The sequence below is a fragment of the Mus caroli genome, chromosome 1 (assembly GCF_900094665.2).
Source record: "Mus caroli chromosome 1, CAROLI_EIJ_v1.1, whole genome shotgun sequence".
Lineage (NCBI taxonomy): Eukaryota > Metazoa > Chordata > Mammalia > Rodentia > Muridae > Mus > Mus caroli.
In genome coordinates this window covers 6837522-6861134 of record NC_034570.1, presented here as the reverse complement: position 1 = coordinate 6861134, position 23613 = coordinate 6837522, and the positions used below count along the sequence as shown (strand labels likewise).

The following is a 23613-nucleotide window of genomic DNA, read 5'->3' as shown; positions in this document are numbered from 1 at the left end:
TACTTTAGATGCTTTAAAGATGAGGAAAAGCAGGACTGGAAGTATCTGTGGACATAACCCTTCATCCTCATAAGTATTATCTCAATGCTCATTGTGTGCCAAGAGCATTAACCAACAGTGAATACCCTAGAAAAGTTGCCAGTTAGTGAAGAGACTGGCCCCCAACACAGAAACTATCCAGGGTATAAGTACTGCCTAGGATATGCAGGCTCTGATGAGGATCATGCTCATTGTACCAACACAGAGGGTTAGACATCTTTTCTCAAGCTGAGTGCATCCTGATCTCCCGGGGCTGCTGGGTCTCCACTATGAGGACAAAGAGGCCTGGCTTCCCACCCAAACTGCTTAGTTGTACCAGCTTGCAATCCCACAAGCAATGGAGGAGTGTTCCTCTTTCTCCACATCTTCGCCAGCATCTGCTGTCACCTGAGTTTTTGATCTTAGGCATTCTGACTGGTGTGATGTGCAATCTCCGGGTTGTTTTGATTTGCGTTTCCTTGATGATTAAGGATGTTGAAGGATGTTTTAGTTGTTTCTTAGTCATTCAGTATTCCTCAGTTGATAATTCTTTGTTTAGCTCTGTACCCCATTTTTAATAGGGTTATTTGGTTTTCTGGACTCTAACTTCTTGAGTTCTTTGTATATATTGGATTTTAGCCCTCTATTGGATGTAGGGTTGGTAAAGATCTTTTCCCAGTCTGTTGGTTGCATTTTTATCCTATTGTCATACTCTCTGTTGAAAAGTCTGGTATAATTCTGATAGTTCTGCCTTTACATGTTACTTGACCTTTCCCCTTCTCCCCACCCACCCCCCACAATGTTTTGAAAATAGCACAACATTTTCTTTAAGTATCTCTTTTAGTATATTGTTGGGTTGTCTTACTTTTGCTTGTTTGTTTGTTGATTTAGCAAAGAACCCCTGTCTTTAATAGTCTAAATAAATTCATTTTGTATGCATATAAAAATCCAGAACAGCTATGGCTAGTTGGCAGTGCCAGTGTCCAGACCACTGTGGTCCTGCACCTTTGACCTGATCAACACCCAACTTGGAAATATGGTCCAGGAAGGGAGATTTTCTATCTATCTATCTATCTATCTATCTATCTATCTATCTATCTATCTATCCATCCATCTATCTATACTGGCTAGTTTTGTGTCAACTTGACACAGCTGGAGTTATCACAGAGAAAGGAGCTTCAATTGAGGAAATGCCTCCGAGAGATCCAACTGTAAGGCATTTTCTCAATTAGTGATCAAGGGGGAAAGGCCCCTTGTGGTGGTGCCATCTCTGGGCTGGTAGTCTTGGGTTCTATAAGAGAGCAGGCTGAGCAAGCCAGGGGAAGCAAGCCAGTAAAGAACATCCCTCCATGGCCTCTGCATCAGCTCCTGCTTTCTGACCTGCTTGAGTTCCAGTCCTGACTTCCTTTGTTGATGAACAGCAGTATGGAAGTGTAAGCCGAATAAACCCTTTCCTCCCCAACTTGCTTCTTGGTCATGATGTTTGTGCAGGAATAGAAACCCTGACTAAGACACTATCTATTCAGTTTACATCTCAATATCAGTCCCCCCTCTCCTCCTAGCACCCCCTCACATGGATCCTTCCCTACTCCCCCTCCCCCTTTCCTCTTAGATATCACTTCCCAAACCCCAACTCCCTTAACCTCCACCCCCTCCTCATTATTTGGTTTCTTTGGGTCTCTGGATTATAGCATTGTAAACACTTAAAGAAACCTTAGTCATCAGAGAAATACAAATCAAAATGATTCTGAGATTTTTGCCTTACACTCATCAAAATAGCTAAGATCAAAAACTCAAGTGACAGCACATACTGGCAAGGATGTGGAGCCAGGGGAACACTCCTCCATTGTTGGTGGGCATGCAAACTGGTACAGACACCCTGGGAATAAATTTGACAGCTTCTCAGAAAAATGGGCATAGTTCTATCTCAAGACCCAGCTATACCTCTCCTGAGCATATACCTGAAAGATGTTCCATCATCCCACAAGGACACTTGCTCAACTATGTTTATAGGATCATTATTTACAATAGCCAGAAAATGAAGACATCCTAGATATTTCTAAATGGGTAAAGAAAATGTGGTTCCTTTACACAATAGAATACTACTCAGCTATTAAGATTGAGGACATCTTGAATTTTGCAGATAAAATGGGTAGAACTAGAAAGTATCCTGAATGAGGTAACCCAAACCTAAAGGTATGTGCTCACTTATAAGTGAGTACACTAATAAGTGGATTCAGGAAGGAAGCTTTTATGTCACAATTTAGCTAACAGGAAAATGGAAAGAAAAAGCCAAAGTCCAGACATTTAACCTGTCCTCCATATGGACTAGAATTGGGCATATGGTTTAGGTATAACAGACATTGTGAAATATTGTCATTAGCTGAAGACCAGCTCTGGAAGCACTTGCTGAGGGACACTTGCAGGTCTGTAGAGGTCTCGGAGACACTGGTGACCACAGCCCATTCTCATTTCAACTTCATTCTCCAGATACAGAGGTTCCCACTTTGAAGTGATTGAAAACACATTGTTTTTATTTTACAAATGCTCTTTCCAAGTCATCAACTGACAAAACTATGGAGACAGAAAAAAATAAAACAAAAAATAAACAAACAAACAATAACCCAGCCTTTCTGTTTAACACCTGAGAAGGCAGACTCCATGAAGAGAAAAGGATTTGCAGAGTTACGGTGGGGTTAGGACTGCTACCCAGGTCACTGAGTTCTCAGCATCTCTCACAATTGACACTATGGCTCTAGGTGATTCTAGAAGCCATCTCAACCTTCCCTACATCCTTGAATTACTGTGGATAAAGCCATATGGTTTGGCAAAACTGAGGAATCTTTAAAGAGGGAATATTTCATTTCTATAAATATTTGTGAGCTGCCTGTCTGTTGCTAGGCTCAGACCAGAGAGATGAAAGAGCAAGTCATGCACACTACACAGTGAATAACTCAAGCACATAAACAAGGAGTTTCAACCTAGACCCCTGTCTCCATAGAGAAAAATTTTCCTGCCAGGTAAGGTCATTTAATCCAGACTGAAGGATGAGGGAAGATCAAAGTTGACTTCTCAGCTGTGAGAAGTTTCTTGAAGGACAAACAGAAATTTGAGGAGATTCATATGTGTAATTATGCTGCCTTTTCCTTTTAAATAGTTGGTACGGAAAGGGCATGGCCTAGTCTCTCATAAAAGAAAACCAAAGCCTACCAGTTGAAATTTGAGGAAGGCTTTCTAGACCCAGAGGATAGTTTATCTCAAAGAGCTCCAAGAGAGCCTGGTGAGCTCTAGATAGTCAGAGTGGCTTTGCTTTTCTCTAAGAGCAAGACATAAGCCAAGGCTGCAGATGCATGCAAAGGAGTGACATAGTTTTTCATCCATCACACACAAATTCTAATCTCACCTAATGTGATAGAATATTAATATATTTTCATCAGGGGATGCAGATAAATTTTTAAAAGAAAGTTCTTTCTGGGATCCCTGAGAAGGGAACATGTAAAGGCAGATGGCTGTGCACAAGGCAACTAAGGCAGTGATGATTCTAACCTGAGACCACTGCAATGGCATGAGAAATGAAAACGGGATGAGCTGAAGGACCAGTCAGGTGTAGAGCTGCAACAATTAAGTAATTAAATAAATACAAGAGGGAAGTGTACAAAATGGCTCATACTTTAGATCGAGTAATTAGACCAAAATCTTTACAGAGAAAATATAAATGATATGCAAACAATTTCTAAACATCTGGTAGAATACCCACGAAGTATGCATTGACATGAAAAGAGAACCAAAAACCAGGGGAAATGTCAAAAAGGAGACTGATAGAAAGGTCTAGAAAGTAAGAAATACAGAAAATGATAGTTAAATGAATGTTTAGTGGTAACAAACAGGTCAGCACAGCTGAACACAAAGCAAAGCTGGGAGAAGAGCCCTGCAGAAGAGGGGAGGAAGGATTATAGGAGCCAGAGCAGTCCAGGACCAGGAGAACACAACCCACAGAATCAACTAAGCAGGGTTCATAGGGGCTCACAGATCCAGACTGAAGCAACAATTCGGAGTCAGCCTGGGTCTGGCTTGGTACTCTGCATACACACTGTTTGCATAGCTTGGTGTTCTTGTGGGACTCCTAACAGTGGGAGAGGGGTGTTTTGATGCATTTGCTTGTGCCTAGGACCCTTTTCCTGCTCCTCCTCCTCCTCCTCCTGGGTTGACTAGGCTAACCTTGATATGACTGATTTTCTTTCTCTCTCTCTCTCTCTCTCTCTCTCTCTCTCTCTCTCTTTCTTAAAGGTAAACTGAAGAGGAAGAAATCTGGGTGGTAGTGCCGGGTGGAGGGAGACTGGAGATAAGAGAAACTGGTTGGAATATAAAGTATGCAAAGAATATATTTTTAGAAATGAAATTAAAAAGAGAGAGGTTAATTACCTCAGTTATTGCCAGGCGTTATCTATTGGTTTCCATAAAGGAAGTCATGTGTGATGTCATCAAAGATATCTTTGGTCAAATGGCTGAAAAAGCCAGAGCATATTGAAGACTGAATGGAATATGAAAAAATTAGCATTAACTGTGGACAATAATTTCTAGTGGCTTATGTATCCCTGAAGGGAAGGTGGCCATAGGAGTAATGGGTTCAAACCTCAAGCCTGAAGGAAACCTTTACCATTTTGGTTTTAATTAGGGGAGGAATGGTGTCTGTTCTTGTGTCATATAAAGAAGAGTGTGGAGCTGTAGGTAAAGAGGAGGTCAAATGAATAGGAGATCTGAATAAAGGAGCAAGGTTTTAGGTTCTGGATGTTCCTGAGGGAAATGACTTGAGTCCTTCAGAAGGCTCACCACTGATGGTAAAGATAATAGATAGTTCACAACAGAACCATGACTCCAGCCCAAGAGTTTCTACTGGATAGTTTCATATAACTTCATGTGACAAGTAACATTGCCCATAAACTATCACTGTGCTTATAGCAGATGTGCTTATTCATAGGACAAGAATGTGTGTTTAAATACATCTGCATGGTGTCACAATGTAAGTAAAACAAAATGAATGTTGATAGCCTCCCAGTTCCTACCAATTCTGTAACTTTCTTTTCTCTGGGTCTGGAAGAAAGACTTCTCAGCCTATGTCTGGCTGCTTTCTGTATCAGACTAGTGGAACCAGGAAGAGAGAAAAGAAAAGTTAGAGAATTTCTTCCCTGCCTCTTGTTTCTGGTTTCTTTTGGTGCCATGGTTTGATGGTAGCCGGGTCTTGGATAAACATCTCTTGCTGGCACTTCCCTGCCATAGTCCATCTCTCTCTAGTCTCTAGGGTAAAATGCTGCTGTTCCTCAAACCCAGGGACTACCCACGCTTGGGTGCTTTAGCATCCCTGGACTGTCCATTCCTCATGCTACTAAATGACCTTAATTGAACCATCAGGGCAGAATTTCTCTCTTTCAGTGAAACACCTGGAATTGAACACACACACACACACACACACACACACACACACACACACACACATTTAAAGAGTTTTTTTCTAATGCAGTTTCTGGGGCTCTGAAAGGAAAACAACATCAAAACAAAACAAAACAAACAAAGCCAAAAACATAATAGCAAGGCCAAAAGGGAAAGGAGATAACAACTGCTAATTTCTTTTTCTCTCTCACTGGAGGAAAGAGCATAGTCCTTTGTAAATCAACATGCAATTTATGATACAATATTAGATGGTCATGTTAATAACTAATTGGAAAGGCTTGGCATCCATGCGGGTACATCTAGTTATAAAATTGACTGTTTTCCCACATTTCTGAGGGATTAAGTTAAAAACTGTGAACATCTTGGTGTCTTCTTAGGAAGAACTGGGAATACCTTCTTCTCATCCATCTCCCAACATCCAATCCCCCACCCTGACTCCTTCCACACACTGACTGCTGATCACACAGTGGCTATCATTCCTTAGCTCACATAGGGTTAGGATTTTTAGTATGTCTGTTTCTGTTTTTCTGAGAGCCTGTGTGGCCATTTCTAACCCCTGAGAGCTTATGTTTTAATTAAGTAGTTGATTGAAAGGATAAAGAGAGGGAGGGAGAGAGGACTGGTGAGAGGAGGTGACACATATGAGCAAGTAATCAAAGGAAAATGCCCAGTCATTAGGTCACCACAGGTTCTCCTTGACTTGTCCCTTGCATTGTTTTCGCAACCTTGAACTTTTAAGGTAGTTCAGTCTTAGGTTACCACGTGGTAAAGAGATGATGTTCAGGGTGATACTCATTTATCATCAGATAAGAACTTGGTTTATTTTTACACATATAGAATCTTTTGAATGCATGACCTCATGGGTGATATTTTTATTCCCCCAACTTGCCTTTCAGAATTCCTGTATCTTATCAGACTAATTCATGAATGAGATAAATGTCTGCCAAGTTCCTTTTATGGTCTTACAGATTCATAAAATGTGGCATTCTTCTATCCATCATAACTGTATGGGATGTCTGATGTGATAACAGCACATATGGTGTCAAAATCACTAAACATCCTGGAGGTTGGAGGCCTTTGAGATCTGCCAGGATAGCTGGTGTTTAGAGATGATGGAATATTTTCTTGTCTACAAGCTTCTAAATACTTAGCATACTAAGAAGAAGATATTGTAGAGAACCCACTTCTCCTGTTTTTCAACCTCTGAAATATAAAGAGATGACAATAAGTAATTACTAGAAAATCAGTATAATACCAAATTAAAAAATACACACATACACACATACAAACACACACACACACATATATACATACACACATACACACACCTATATACACATACACATATACACATACACACACATACACACTTACATACACACATACAAACGCACATACACACATATATACATACCCAGACATATACATGCATGCACGTGCGTGCGCACGCACACACACACACACACACACACACACACACACANACACACACACACACACCTGAGCGTTTTTGCTCATTGTGACTTTTTGCCTAAATTAAAAAATAATTTTCCTTTGCCTATAAAAGCTTGACTTGCTGAGACAGTGTATTATCAACCTAGTCATGCTGAACATCTCTATTTACTTGCATCCTTCCCAGTATCTTACCTTTCTATATTAGTTACTTTTCTTATTGCTAAAACAAAACACCTGACAAAGGCAACTTAAGGAACAGAAAGGTTTCTTTTGGCTCAGAGTCTGAGGTTACACACCTTCTGACTGAGAAGGCATAGAAGCAGGGGCTGAGAAACTGCCACAGTGTCCCCAGTCAGGACAGAGGCAGGTAGATGTGATGCACTGCTCTTCTCCTTCATTTTAGTCTTTTTATTCAGTCTAAAATCACAGCCCATGGGACAATGCTAGGCTATTCACAGGGTCTCTGCCTCCCTCAGCTAAAGCTCTGGAAATGCCCCGTAAAACACAGCCAGAGCTGTATTTCATAAATAGCTTTAAATGTAGGCAAGTTGACAGGGGAAATTAACTTTTCTTCTTCCCATTGCTGACCCCAAACTTTTTACTAATAAATGACAAGAAGGGAGGGAAATGAGGAGGGAAACAGACAGTAAGGGTACACTTATAAATAAGGAGTGAAAATGTCAGTGTATTAGGTCACCGTGTACTCTTGACTGACAAGAAGGAGGGCCACAGCATCTTTCCTATGTCACCGCACTTCCATCCCTCCTGCTACGAGCTATAAAGGTGCTTTATCTCTTCTGTTCCTTCCAAGGCATCTCTCATCCTTTCTGTCAGTGCTACTGATAGGCAACCTGCACATAACAGGCTGATTTAATGCTGAGGAAGCCCAGAAGTTAGATGCTAAAGAGCCCTGCTTCAGATACTCCTGAATAAAACACAGTCTCTTGGGGGATTTACATTCTAAAAAGATGATTGAAAATTAATAAACCACAGTGTTGAGTTCTGATAAGGGCTATGGAAAGATAAAGTGCAGAAGAGGGATAAAGAATGTCAGAGAGCTGGTGGGAGGAATAAAGAGGCCAACCAGGAGTGATATGGCTAAAGACAGAAGTTTCTAGGCATAAGAAAGTGTCAAGGTGGGAGTCTCTGTAGCATGACTTTGAACAGCCAGCAGCATCACTGGGAACTTGTTGGAAATAGAAGTTCCTAGTCCTGCAACCTTCTCTCCAGCAAGGAATGCTGGGAGTGGTGCCTGGACTTTAAACACCTCAGGCTGTGATTAAGCTAAGGTTTGAAAAGCAATGGAGAGTGTCAGAAGTGGGGGCAGTGGGGATCAAGGCAGGGCCTTAGTCTAGGCGAGCTGTGTGACATGCATCTTTAGTTGCTGCTGCTGTTCACTAGACAGCCATCTGGCCATCTGTTTCCCTTTGATCTGTGTGAACTGCCCAGAACCACACACAGTCTCTTGCCTGTATTTTTTTTTTCAGCACACTTTGGCCAACCCCTGAACTTCTATACCTGTCCACCATTCGTGATCCAGTTCAAACACTTCATCCTCAGGCAGCCAAGTCTATAATGTCTCCAGTTGGCTATGATTGCTCCCACCTAAGAGCCACAGCACCCTCTCTACCCTGTACAGCATTGTACTACCTGGGATCTACATCACTGTGTGGTTAGATCAGAAGGAAGTAGAGCCTTAGATGCTGTCTCCTCTTCTGTGTATTCTCACCACACCTGAGGAGTATTTAACATGTTCAGTAAAAACCAGGATGGGTTTGTGAGTGGGTGAGTGGGTGGATGGACAGACTGGATGGATGGATGGATTGATGGATGGATGGATGGATGGATGGATGGATGGATGGATGGATAGAAGGGCAGAGGGAGGGAGGAAAAAGGTGGTCATGAGATAGTGAGAGAAACAAACTTGAAATCAAATTGCAGACACTGCCAGAATAACTTTGATATGGGGACAGCTGGGAGAATTACTTGAAAGCAATTCCCTCTTTAGCTTCAGAGGAATGCGGGAACCCCAGGGCTGATGCCTCTCTGACCATAGGTGTGTTGACCCATCTCCTGCCATTGTATTCTACCTGCAGATTGTCTTTGAGGCCTTAAAGTTCAGACTTGGTCTTAGGTATTTTGTTAAGTTTCTAGGTACCTAAGATTGCTTCAAACACCACTCTGCTTCTGTGAGATCACTGAGGCAAAACCACTGTTACCTGGCTGGTGCAAAAAGAGTACCCACTGACTGGCGTGGGGGTTAGTGACTGCCTTTGTTTCCTTTGGTCTGATTTGGGTTCCTCTTATGTTTTTATTAGCACATATTAATTATACATAGTAATGGTTTATTATGGCAATTCAAAACATGTATCTAATACATTTTAATTACATTCATTTTCTGGTTTGACGGTTTTGGGATAACTAGTTTTAGTATATGCCAAAACTCATCTTTTATTCTCAGTCCTCCTGTAACAGGAATTAGAGGCATTAACACTACACATGGCTTTTCACCACTGTCTTTACCGATCTGGAGAAATATACATTGGTTTACCATCTGAAGAATATATATAACTTCATCTGAAACTATAGACGGCTGATCAGTTCATTCATTTTGAGGATCATGTTTTATTTTTATTTTTTTCTCATTGCAAAACTAATTCTCATTAACCGAAAGCCTTTTGTAAAGTCCTTCAGAAGTTTATTGTCTAGATTCTACTCTTCATTTATTTTCCATTTCTTTAGATGCCCTGATTCAGGAAAAACAAAGCTTGCTTGCAGGCGTACACTCAGCTCCCTAAGTCAGACCCCTGAATTAAGTTCAGGTTCCACAGAATTAAGATTGTGCTAAACGCATAGGCAGCTTTTTTAAAGTGAGCTTAGGGTAAAACCCTGAAGAGCCTATTAAAGAAAGGGCTGCACACATAGCACAGGGGCCTCAGACTCAGGCTAATTCTTCACTGATGCTCTTAGCATGCTTCCCGTGACAGGAGTTCCAAAGAATCCCAAGATATCCATGTTCATAAAGTCAGTTGGCTCCTGTGAGAAAGTAGGGAAAGGGTGGAGAAGGAGAGGGACTGAAGGTTGGTTGATGACCTATGGCCAATGATTTAATGTCACACCCACGTAACCAGCACATGGCCACATTTCATCATATCATGAGAGACTAGTGCATCCTAAATGCTGTAACCCTCCATACCTGCCATTACCATTAAGCACAATGCATTTGACAGGCTGATGCAATATAAGCAGCAATTCCCATCTCCTATAACACATAGACCACCAACATTATTCATGCATTTTATCTGGCTCTGAGCAGAGGATATGGAGATGTCCATTTAATAATTTGGCTAGGCCTTGCATGCCCATCTTTCTTGCCATTGACAGCAGCAAATGATCATGTTCTCTTATAACTCTTTCAAAACTTCACTTCACTTCCTCCTGGGTTCTCAGAATGCTCCTCATAATCATACATCACTTTGTATGGCAACCATTGATTCTTCCGAACTATTATAGTATATCCTCTTTGAGAAAAGGGACCTCATCTTATTTGCTCAAATCCAACCTCTCCAAAGACTGGCAAATACCTGTTATCTTACTCTTCACTAGTGTTGAGCTACATGAAATAAATTGCCAATACATGTGTTTTAAAATCTAAAATTGCCACAGTTTCAGATGTTTCAATAACACAGCTATTAATTCTGAATAATGAGCACATTTTCTCTGTCTGCAGAAATGCTAGCAGATATTTTTTTGTCATTAAAGTAGATAAGATCTATCAACCTTACAGAACACACTGCTAGAGCTACTCAAGGTTAGATGTGTAAATGATTGTGGGGACTCTGCTAAAGATGTAGATCAATTGAACTTCAGAACTTAATAGAAGGACTTAATAGCAGAACTGAAGACTCTGCCTTTCTCACAAGTTCCCAGGTGTTCTCTGGCATGTGGTTAGAATCCATGAAGCATAGAGGCACATCTTCAGAGCGCGCAGGTTCATGTCCCCAGCTCTGCCACTGGCAATCAAGGTGACCTGGGAAGGGAGTTCATCTCTCTATGCCTCAGTTTCTATATCTGTAAACTTGAATCATTGTTAACTGAGTTCATGCATGCTAAGTGCTTAGAATAGGCAGAAGTCTGACATATATAAATTAACAAATATAAACTGTTTTTCATGTTAATATTCCCTGGAGTTTTATTTGTAATGCTTTCCCAAGGGAATTATCTGAAAGGTGGACAAATGTTTAGAGTGCAGAGAAAGATGTTTACCACCAATTTATGCACTCTATCAGAACCTGGAATGTAACTTATGTTCAATAGTAGTCCAAAGGTAACATATAATGAATGGAATCTACTGGGCTCTCTGTAAATGTCTATAGCTCTTACTGGCCAAGATATAAAACAGAGAGAAATTGAGCTATAGAATATATAGATATTTCATTAGCCATTCTGGCTTTATAATAATTTACTTTTGCATATGATACTGTCACTATATCTGGCACAAAAGCTCCAAAGTATTTTTAATATTTTAGTGGTCAGGTGATTTCATTGTGGATTTTGCAATCCCTATACTTTTTTCCAATTTGCTAATTGTTCTGTGCTAAGTATAAACAGTTTCTACATTCAAAGAAAAATAATTTCAAGCATGTATAAATTCTCAAAAGAAAACAAAAACCCAAAAATTCAAAGGCAAATTTTTACCTTCTGTGTATCCTGTGCCAAGGAGCTTTGCAAATAAGTATCAGGAGTCAGTGTATTTAATACAACAGCCAGTGCCAAGGTAATGACAGAAAAGGAAAACACTTTCAGCCTTTGCTATTCCTTAGTGCAAATGAGATCGATGGCCTTGGCAACAAAGCGTTAAATCACCAAAAGCATCAGTCTCAGCCTCGGCCTCGGTGGATGTCACTTAGACCCTGGGGCTGCGTGGAAATGAGGAAGCAGAACTTGCTGGCCTTCCAGCTTAAAGTGATGCCAGAAGGAGCCGCATCATGCTGATGCACATACTCAAGGAGATAGATCTCAAAGGACAGACTTCAGTGGTCTCAGTGCAATGGCACTATTACATCTATATTTAGATTTTTGTTTAGAAGAGAGGGAAGCATGTGAAATATCCATCCATTATACCTTTACATGTATTCCCCTATAACAGATATTTTTCTCTGTCTAAGCTTGCCCATTACATTTTAAGAAAAATGCAGGAAAGGAAACATTCCAGAAGTTTCACACACAACCTATTTCATTTTTTTAAATTGCAGTGATAGTGTTCATTAGAACACAGCACAGATCAAATATCTTTTGATTTCCACAGAGTGGCTTGAGGATCAATTTGTTCCCCTCTTCTGTGGGATATGGATGGACAGAAGCTTGCTATTTCATGGTCTAAGAAAGGGTCTCGTCTTAATTTCCATCTAAGTTACCACTTTCTCACTCTGGCTTCGTTTTGCATATGACCAGTGGCTATTTTATTCTATTTCTAATTCACCAACCACAACTTGAAAACTACAAAGAAATCATTTAGAGATTGATTACAAAGCTGTTACCTTATTTCTTTGAGTTAAAGAATATTGAAAAATATTTTATCATATTTTTTAACTCTAGACAATCCTTTGTCACCCAGAGAAAAGGAGACCTCCAAAGTACAATGACCAAGAAAACATTATATGTGTATACTTATTTTATCTCATCTTTACTTTACTTTTGTATGTTGTGGCAGACGAAGTAATACAGGGTTGGGTGTGTTCACAAATTTCTATCATGGGGCTTTAACAAAAAAAATGGGGCTGAGGAGATGACTCAGCTAGCTCTTGTTTCTCAAAAATGATGGTCTGAGTTTGTTCCCACATAACAGTCTGGGTATGGGGTGGTCATCTGGTGTGTTATGGTCATCTGGTGTGATGTAGTCATCTGATGCGGGGTAGTTGTCTGGTATGGGGTGATCATCTGGTGTGGAGTGGTCATCTGGTGTGGTACAATAATCTGATATGGTGTGGTCATCTGGTTTGGTATGGTTGTCTGGTATGATGTGTTCATCTGGTGTGGGGTGGTCATCTGGTGTGGTACAGTAATCTGGTGTGGTATGGTCATCTGGTGCGGTATGGTTTCCAGAAGATTTCACCTCAACGATGCTGGTCTCTTCTTAATCACCGCTAATTCCTTAGCTCCAGCTAACCAGCATCAATTTTCCCAGTAGTTCCTTCCATTCTTAACTCTAGAACCAGAGCCACATGGCTGAAGCTGCCGAGTTCTGCTGCTTACAGGAACTAGAACATGATCCCCTTGTCCTATTACATTATCACTAGCTTTATGTTTTCTAAATCCTTCACTGCCTAAGCTTGGCTATCCTGGTTCTTGCTCTGTAGATTGACCTTGAATGCAGAGATCAGCATGCCTGTCTCCTGAGATTAAAGGTGTGTACCACCATGCCTGGATTTAATTTAGCTGGATAGGATCTTGCCCCAAGGTCCCACTCCCTTAATCTGTTATCTCCTAGAACACAGGAATTTGTTCCATTTCACTTCCTGGTACCCCTTTAATACTCAAACCATATATTTTATATTTTTCCTTTCTAAGCTTGCTATGCTTGTTCAAATTTCTCTTCATAAGACTTAACCAGAGNACAAAGTCTCTGCTGGGCTTTTTTGAAACTTCCTTTGTCAATGCAATTAATCCAAGTCTCTTCACCTTAGCCTTAGGCAAACTTTTCAGACAAGGGCAAAAAGTAGCCACATTCTTCACCAAAATACCACAAAACCAGTCTTTATGCCACATTCTGAAATTCTTCTCCTTTGAAATCTCTTGGGCCAGGTCAACACAGTTCAAATTACTCCCAGCAACAAAGTCTTCCATATTCCTACTAGGATGACCCATTAAGCCCCATTTAAAGCATTCCACTGCTTTCCAAATCCAAAGTCCCAAAATCCACATTCTTTCAAATAAAAGCATGGTCAGGCCTATCACAGCAATACCCCACTCCTGGTACCAACTTCTGTCTTAGTTAGGGTTTTACTGCTGTGAACAGACACTATGACCAAGGCAAGTCTTATAAAAAAACAACATTTAATTGGGGCTGGCTTACAGGTTCAGAGGTTCAGTCCATTATCATCAAGGTGGGAGCATGGCAGTATCCAGGCAAGCATGGCGCAGGAGGAGCTGAGAGTTCTATGTCTTCATCCAAAGGCTGCTAGTGGAAGACTGACTTCCAGGCAACTAGGGTGAGAATCTTATACCCACACCCACAGTGACACACCCATTCCAACTAGGTCACACCTATTCCAACAAGGCCACACCTTCAGATGGTGCCACTCCCTGGTCCAAGGATATACAAACCATCACAATGTGTGTCAAAATGCTTATTATAGCATTAAATAGTGGTTTTTAAAACAGTAAAAAAAAAATCCACTAATTAAGGATCAATTAGGAAAATTGTGATATGCCTATAATATAAAATATTATGAAGCTATTAACAAGGAATGAGCTATGAGCATAATTTACCTAGAAGAACATGAGTGATATAAATTTTAAAATAAAAAGAAAGGATTAAATACTATGACCCTGTTTTTGAAATGTGCTAACTTTTGCATTGTGCAGATGTTTCTTTGGAATCTTGTTTGTGTTGATGTTTGTTTTGTTTTTAAATCAAGGAGGAAATGGTGGCCATGATATTTCGTAAAAATGCATTAGTTTGTCCTTTTAGTACTAAGACAATCTTCTATACCAACATGACAAACTTAATTGTGCCATGTGATTATGTACTTCCTAAGTGCTGGACTAGGCAAGAGGAAATTTGAGTTTGACTTTGATTTATATATTTTTGTTATGTCACTGTGTTCCAGGCATCTATTCTGACCTATTTTGAAGGAATTAAACAAACAAAAAATCAAATGCTCCAAATGTCCCTGAAATAATGGCATCACAGGACAAAATAAGTGTCTCTATGATGTTTACATTTCCTAAAGTTAAAGAGCAAAATTTGCTGGATCATAAGTTAGTCTCATCTTCAGGACAATTGTTTTCTGCTTTGAGAGCAATTCAGTCTGTGTTGCCATTCTTAGGAAATAGAAACCGTAAGCCACTCTGAATCACAGCCGTGTTTATTTCACAACACACAACCAAAATGAATAGAGCAGATCTCAAGGTTCATGCTTCGTCAGGATTACCAGCATAGTGAATAAAAGCAGTCTAGGCACACACCAAATGGCCTGAATTGGTGACTAGAAATTAGACCTAGGATTCTATTGCTGTGACTACTGTACATCTCATGTAGACACTATGGTTCATGAATGGTTGGTGAGGTCTGTCAAGTAAAGTCAAGCTGCCTGCCAGAGGCCACATAGGCAGTGGTGTCAAGTAGACCCTGACACAGGAAAGTCAGTCCCATTAATGCTAAGTCTTCCCATATAGCTCTCAGGGCATGTAAGTTTCAAACATGTCTGAGGAAAAAAATAGGATTTGTTTTTCATTTTTGTTTTTTACATTTCAGAAGCCATTAATCTATGATGTGATATTTTTGTTACAGTAATGTATTAGCCTTGTTATGAGATGTATGACTCTGCCCCTTGATGGTTGCTTCTCTTCTGACCCTCCCCATTCATGTCCTCGTGTAGCTTGCATCATAACCTGCAGACTGGATGCATACACTTTCCTTCAAAGGCATTATTTTTTAAAATCTCTGCAAGGAAAGCTGGTAAACATTCATTATTTGCTTCATGCCATCACTTCTTTTCTGATAAATGGCTATGAGACTTTTTTTAGAAGTTAAAAAAAAAAAAACCTATTAACACCAGACCTTCCATATCTGAACTCCTTAAGGAATGTTTCCACTAACAGAGAAAGTAAGGCCAGATTGAAAGGGAACTTCAGAGAAAGCTGGAGATGGAGTGAATGGCATGCATAGTATTTCTCTCCCTCTAAGGCAATAAAGCACCAGATGTCATGCAACAAAGTCTGAGGGCACCATGCAGGCTAGTGGGCGTAGCGAGCCAGCATGCTCAGCTTTGCAAGGCTCTTGTGTTATGAAAAGAAACCACTTGGCACCATTAACTCCATATGTTAGATTTATGACTTCTTTTTTTCAGCCTGTATTTGATTTATTTAAACACTTGTAATGCTTGCCCATGGTGCTGTTAAAAGAGAATGTAGATAAGATGTTTGCTCAGGAGTTTGTCACATAGTAGGTTGATTAGTAAATATTAATAATGGGTGTGAGCTGATGACGTTCAATGGCTAGTTATCATAGGAAAGGCCAATTCGAGTTTATCTTCCTTGGATTGTAATATGTAATGTACACAGTGGCTTTGTTTTCTAGCAGAGACAGCCAAAAAACAATCAATGGGAAGGCCAATCCAGAGAAAAGCTATAAGTCGCATAAGTCAGTGAAACTAAACTAAGACCTTAGTTCAGGTCTCATGACACAGAGCTGACAATTACTTTAGGCCTACCAGTTTCACCCATTCTCATTTGTGGACATCTGTGAGATTGTCCATATGCACACGGCACTCCTCTGTGCTCCTCCCTTTTGACTCTGTCACTGGACTCATCTTTCTCACCCCCACCTGATGCTTAGTTTGTATTTCTGCAGCTGTAAGCCCTGGGCTCTGTCTGAGAGGCCAATCATTATCATGGCTCTGGCTGCTGCCTATGATATGATGACCCCTGAGCCTTCATTTCCAGTCCTGGCTCCTTCCCTTAACTTCAGTCCCATATGTCCAATTGGCTGCTGGACATCTCTGTGTGTGGCCTGTATGCCAACTTCTCTAAAATGGTTCACCCCTTATCCTTTACATAACTTTTCCTGCTGTGTTTCCCTATCCTCATCCCATTTAAAGGAACCCAGCCACCTAGCATATCCAAACCTCCTTCATTTGTCTTGGTTTAGCAACTCAAGTCTCATTGCTCTTTTCATACTCCCGTCTCTCTTTCTCTCTTATTTTATGCCTATATTATCATAATCCCTTTCTTTGCCTCTGCTTTAGTTCACTAGGCACATCAATACCAGATTAGCCCTCCTAAAGTGCTGGACATTACACTCTTCTGACATGCAAATGCTTTGGAGGTCTGTGACATCTCAAAAATCAAATCCAAATTCATTTGTCAGACTTCCAAGGTACTGAGCAAGCTGATTCTCTGCAACTCTTTCCTTTCCCATCTTAACTCTCCTGTTGCCGTTGTTTTCCACCTCAAAACACTAGAGATCACAGTGTTTGTCTTTTTCAAGGAACCCAAAGTAATATTCAAAGACTACAAAGAAATAGCAGCTGTTTGGGAGATAAAAATGCTAATGGCCCTGTTCTGATCATTATGCATTATATACATGGATCAAATTATCACAAACTCCTCCATAAATAGTAAAGTTTTGTGTGCTAGTTAAAAGTTTCAAAAGGCAAATGCCTGTCCAGTTAGTGTATACCATGACATGTTCACACTCATTCACTTCATCCGTACTCACTCAGGACATAATTCTTCATTCTGCCTTCCTCTCTGAATTGTTCCTACTCTCCTACCCCTCCTTCTACAGCTCCATCCCTATTGTTGGCTAAACATGCCCATAAAGGCACCCCTCTCCTACAACCTTGCTTGCCCAATTCTTCATCATCAGCCCTTTAACTGTGAAGCTCACTTTTTTTTCGGTTACATTATATGCCTTTCATGGGACTTCATAAACAATAAATGCCCAAAAAGAGTTATTGTTTTGATTAGACTTGGAGATAATCCTGTTGTCTTCATGATTCTCTTTCCAACTTGCCAACAATTAAAATAGGAAAAGAGGATGACAGCTGGACCAAGCTTCCTTACTTCACCTCTACCTAAGTATCAAATGGTTTGATAGTTGAGTGACTTTTACTCTCAACTACTTCTGTTTGGATAATGAGCATCTCTGAAAAGGAAACTTGGAGATAGAGAAAGATAATCAGTATTTATAAAGATGTAGAAAGTAGACACATAGCAAGGTTTCTGACTTTGCAGTCTCATAAAATGCCTTTTTAATAAACTCTGTGACAGATACATGTGTGTGTATATATATATATATATATATATATATATATATATATGTGTGTGTGTGTGTGTGTGTGTGTGTGTTTGTGTGTGTGTATGTGTGAATGTATGTGTGTATATGTGTATCACTCACCACACTGGGCCCTAAACCCCAGCCTTACATCCAGGTGAATGAGTCAACAGGTAGGCTTAGCAAGTGTTCCTCAGATTTGGCAAATTCGGTGTTCTAAGTAATATCTAGAAGATGTTGTGAATTCCTTTTTGAGGATAATAATTTCTTTAACTTCTCAAACATCAAAGAAAAAGATAATTATGCTTTAAAGCCTTTACACAAGTTTCTTCATAGGTACATAAATAGAATTATGTGAACCAGACATAATTTGGATTTAAATATTTTTATTTAATTGAAAGGCCTTTAAGAGGTTGTTAACCCTTTTAGAAAATGGTGGGCCTAGGCTCCTTTAAGACTGCTAGAAGTCTCCTCCACTTTCATGCTTACTGTTATCCCCAAACACAAATACAACAATCACGTGCCTCTTATCAAAGACTAAAATGCTTCAAAAGTATCACATTAAGAATGAAAGTTCCCCATCATCCCACTCCCAAGAGGTGTCCATTGTTATCCACATGGTATATCTCAATGCTTTAATAACTTAATTATGTTGTGTTGACACAATGTGAATGTAGCTCCTTGGAAGGCAAAAGACTAGAATGAACACTGCATGTTCCTGCCTTTTACTGTTAGGGATTCAGCCACCAAGGAGTTCAGTTCCTAAAATCTGCTTCTACAAACAGGGCTCCAACCAGGTCTCCATCAGTACATCCAAAGGACCATACACCTGCTGAACTCTTCAGGGAACCAGCTGTCCCCATGCCTTCCAGATCTGGTGACCATCAGAACATTGTCACCTCACCCCCAGTTCTTCTCAGTGATCACAGTGCTTTGTGTGTTCCATCTCCATCTGCCTCTGGGTTGTACGTACACTTTGCAGTGCATGTACACTCTAGGTTAGCTGCCTACTATAAAGAAGTTTGGGGGTAGCTCCAGGTGAGTCTAGGAATCTTCAGGGAAGACTTTGGGGGTTAGCTCAGTGGCAGACATTATTTGCTTAGCATGCATAAGGCTTGCAGTATATAACCCTCAAAATAATTCCATCTTCAATTTTTTATTACATCTTTACTAATATAATATTTACAAGCTTACAGGTCAATATTCAGTCTACCACACTGATGAACTACTATTGCTTAGTATACATCCAATCCAACATAATTAAGTTATTAAAGCATCAAGATGTACTACCACATGGATAACAATGGACACCTTTTGGGAGTGGGATAATAGAGAACTTTATTTTTCTTCTTTTCTTTTCTTTCTTTCTTTCTTTCTTTTTTCTTTTTCTTTTTTTCGTTAGAAACGTTTTTAAGTTTTTAATTAAAATTGCACCCTGGTGCGATGATTTTAAGTTGGGAACTCAATCCAAAGGCAGTCTCTCCTGAGTGGTGGTCCTCTGGCCCTGGACACACACACAGAGACTGGGAGCCTGTCGGTCAGTCAGAACAGGGATGGGGCAGTAAGTATCCACTCATCAGAGGGCAGTCAAGTCTTCACACCTAGCTGGTGACAGAGTGACAAGTTTCAGAGTCAACAAGAGACCACCACCAGCAGAGATGAAACTTGTCTACCAGTGTACTGGCTGGTTTTATGTGACAACTAGACACGGGCTGGGGTTATCACAGAGAAAGGAACTTCAGTTGGGGAAATGCCTCCATGAGATCCAGCTGTGGGGTATTTTCTCAATTAGTTATCAAGGGGAAAAGGCCCCTTGTGGGTGGGACCATCTCTGGGCTTGCAGTCTTGGGTTCTATAAGAGAGCAGGCTGAGCAAGCCAGGGGAGGCAAGCCAGTAAAGAACATCCCTCCATGGCCTCTGCATCAGCTCCTGCTTCCTGACCTGCTTGAGTTCCAGTCCTGACTTCCTTGGTGATGAACAGCAGCATGGAAGTATAAACCCAATAAACCCTTTCCTCCCCAACTTGCTTCTTGGTCATGATGTGTGTGCAGGAATAGAAACCCTGACTAAGACAACCAGTAATGGGGTAGAAAAGTCCATGATTCTGAGGACCCTGCTGGGACCACCTCCTTTGGCAGTGGAGATTCCTAATGGCTGGCATGCCTTCTCACAGAGTAGCACAGCCACCCGGCTGCACTTGCTCCATCTATGAACATCCTTTTGTTTCCCTCAGTTGGGCAGAGAAAGAGGTGCTGGCAAGGACTGTGAGCCTTGCCTCTGATAGGAACACGTGTGCAGTCCCCACTCTCACAAACATTAGCTAAATTTATATATATATATATTTATAAATATATATATATATATATATATATATATATATATATATATATATATATATATGGGGGACTTTCCTGAAGAGAAACTCCTGAAGAGCCCAAGTGGCTCAGGACATTTACTGTCCCCCCAAACCCACAAAAATTCTCTTATAAAATCTTCCATTGCGATCTTGAAGACACCCCCCCCACCGCCCTCTTGCGTTCCCCCCTCCCAGCCTTCTTCTGTATCCCCACAACCCTGGACTGCCCCCGGCTCCAGTCTAGTGGGCGTTCAGTCTCATCTCTGGCCATCCAGGGTGGCCATGGCTTTCTGACGGGCGTGCCCTGTGATGCTCGCGGGGGCCATGTGGGCTGTGGGCAGTGGAGATGGAAGGTGTTGGGGGAAGAGGGCGGGATCCAGGGCACCTAGTGATTGGGGCTGAAGTTTGCAGGGAGTTTGCAGGCCACAGCTGCCATGGGGCTGCTGCTGCTGCTCTGCAGGCCCTTAGAGGTTTGAAGCTTGGAGAACATGTCCAGCACATCAGGGAAGATGAGTGGTGTAGCAGGGGTGCTTCTGGAGGTACACATCATCTGCGGGTGGTGGTGACTGTTGAGAATGTTGCTTTCTTGAAAGAACGCGCTTAGGGCAGTCTTGAACTGCCAGTGTGCTGCTTGCAGCAATTGCTGCGCCTGGTCGGCCACACAGCCTGTGGCCAGCACGAACTGGTTGATCACGACCTGGTGCTCGCTGCAGGTTGTCCGAAGTCTTCAGGGATATGGTGCTGGGCGGCCACCCCAGGCTCGCACTCGCAGCTCTGCTGCCACAAACAGAACTTTCATTTTTAATGTGATACTTTTGAAGCATTTTAGCCTTCAATAAGAGGCACGTGATTGTTGTATTTGTGTTTGGGGATAAAACAGTAAGCATGAAAATGGGGGAGACTTCTAGCAATCTTAAAGATGCCAACAGTNCCCAGCCGGGTCTCTCTCCTCTGTGTTCCGTGGCACCAATTTCCACTCTCCCTTTCATCCAGCTCAGCTGCTCCCCTTCACTCATCTGTGTAATTTGGAATGAAAACACACATCAGGAAATTACATCCAACTTCGATTAGTTCAGCTTCAAAGTCCTTGCAGTTCTCTAGATTTGCAGGCTGTTTTTCCTAGTTTCCTTCCTCAAAGGCTAGTGATGTTTCCAGGAAGAAAGGGGCAAGAAGAACAGATATTTTTTCTTTACTGACCTGGTCTCTGAGATCTTTTCCACTTTATTGCTGAATTTCTTCTCCTTCTCAACAATAGCACTAGCACCCAAGAGATGTATTTCTTACTCTCTGTGGAGATTTGTCTTGGCTGCGTGTCACTGGGTCACTTTCTTGGCTGATGCCTTTGTATGCAGGTGTTGGCTTTTTCAGATATTGTGATGAGCAACCTGGGAAAATGGCCCATTCTTCAAAAGTCTTACAGCTCATGTTTTCTCTTTTTACCCCATTGCATCGCTAGAGTCCAATCACTAGAACAAAGCATGCACCCTTCCTAGGAATTAATCATCTGTTCTCTTTCTTTAGCATCCACTTCTTTATAAAGCCTTTAAAGGTCTAAAGATTCCATATGTCAGATAAGAAAAACAGATGTTTGCAATTGGACAGGAATGGTGTTTCTGACTAGAGGAGACAGCTTTACCAGAGTACAAATTCATAAACTAAACTATTGTGTCACTATTGTGTCATGTCTCTCTGTCTATGCCCATAAAGGTCTTTGTAGTTGTGTAGCAGAGGACATTTTCCATTGTTTGTTTTGGTGAAATGGCCAGGTGTTTTTACATGTATATGTAATCAAGCATTTGATTAAGTCAACTTGGCTTGGCTCGCTCCTAAGTGCACTTACTGTTCTGTTTAACTATGGAGCTAAACACAGCTGGTACGGGATGTGGCCGGAATACTCTAGGAAAGTGGGAAATGGAAATCTGTTAAAATGTTCCAGTAACATCTTCCTTGGGAGCTGGGGAGGGGGACAGTGGCAGTGTCCCCCCTGCAGAAGCATTAGGATCCCCAGCACCCTCCTAAAACCAGATGTGCCTATGATCTCAGCACTGGTAGGCAGAAACACGCAGATCTCAAGGGCTTGCTAGCTTACTGAGGGTTCCCTGACCAGCTAGTCTATGTGAAACTACAAGTTACAGGTTCAGTAAGACATAGCATGTTAAAAAATAAGCTGCAACTCAAAGTTGACCTCTGGCTTCTACACAGGCAAGCACACTCACTTACCAAGCACACGAAACACACCCATATACCACACACACACAGACACACACAGAGACAGACTCACACACCCCTTCCTGTTAATCACAGTGAAGGGTAGAACTAGTTTTCCACAAGAACAAACCCTGTAGCAGATTAGAGCCTTCAGAAGCGGAAGGGATCCCCTATGTAAATGAAGAGAACGGGGAGTAAAGTTTCTCGGAGTTCACTTGCAAATCACCCTCAAGGCAGGGAGTGCTGAGTTCTTGTTACAATGTAGACTCTGCCCCTGTTCTCCAGGACTGCCACCCCTGCATCTGTCTTATAAACTAGCAAGGCTGATGAATGAGGACAAAGGTATCTATCCATTTCCCCAACATTACTTCTATTGTGAGGGGAAAATGATCCATAGCTTGGCCTTTGGCTAGTTGCAATCACAATGCTTTCTAATTTTAGTTGGCACCATATAATACATGGGTATTTTGGGTATTTTGGTCTTTACCCCTAGTTCTTTGTTTCTTTTTTTCCCTCATTTTTTATTAGATATTTTCTTCATTTACATTTCAAATAGTATCCCCAAAAGTCCCCTATACCCGCCCACTGCTCTGCTCCCCTACCCACTCACTCCCACTTCTTGGTCCTGGCATTCCCCTATACTGGGGCATATAAAGTTTGCTAGACCAAGGGGCCTCTCTTCCCAATGATAGCTGACTAAGCCATCTTCTGCTACATATACAGCTAGAGACATGAGCTCTGGGGGTACTGATTAGCTCATATTGTTGTTCCACCTATAGGGTTGCAGAACCCTTCAGCTCTTGGGTACTATCTCTAGGTCCTATATTGGGGGCCCTGTGTTCCTTACTATAGATGACTGTGAGCATCTACTTCTGTGTTTTCCAGGCACTGGCAAAGCCTCACAGGAGACAGCTATATCAGGGTCCCTTCAGCAAAATCTTGCTGGCATATGCAATAGTGTTTGCATTTGGTGGCTGATTATGGGTTGGGGCAGTCTATGGATGGTCCATTCTTTCGTCTTAGCTCCTTTTGTCTCTGCAACTCATTCCATGGATATTCTTTCCGTATTCTAGGGAGGAATGAAGTATCCACACGTTGGTCTTCCTTCTTGATTTTCTTGTGTTTT

The 23613-nt window shown here is 41.3% G+C and overlaps 1 protein-coding gene and 1 pseudogene across 1 annotated transcript in view; one reads left to right on the top strand and one right to left on the bottom strand.

The window, feature by feature from the left end:
* The window catches only part of Cpa6 (carboxypeptidase A6), a 364349-nt gene that overhangs the window by 3502 nt on the left and 337234 nt on the right, over positions 1-23613 (top strand). The window lies entirely within an intron of this gene.
* LOC110306236 overlaps positions 20537-23613 on the bottom strand; it is an 88553-nt pseudogene continuing 85476 nt past the window's right edge.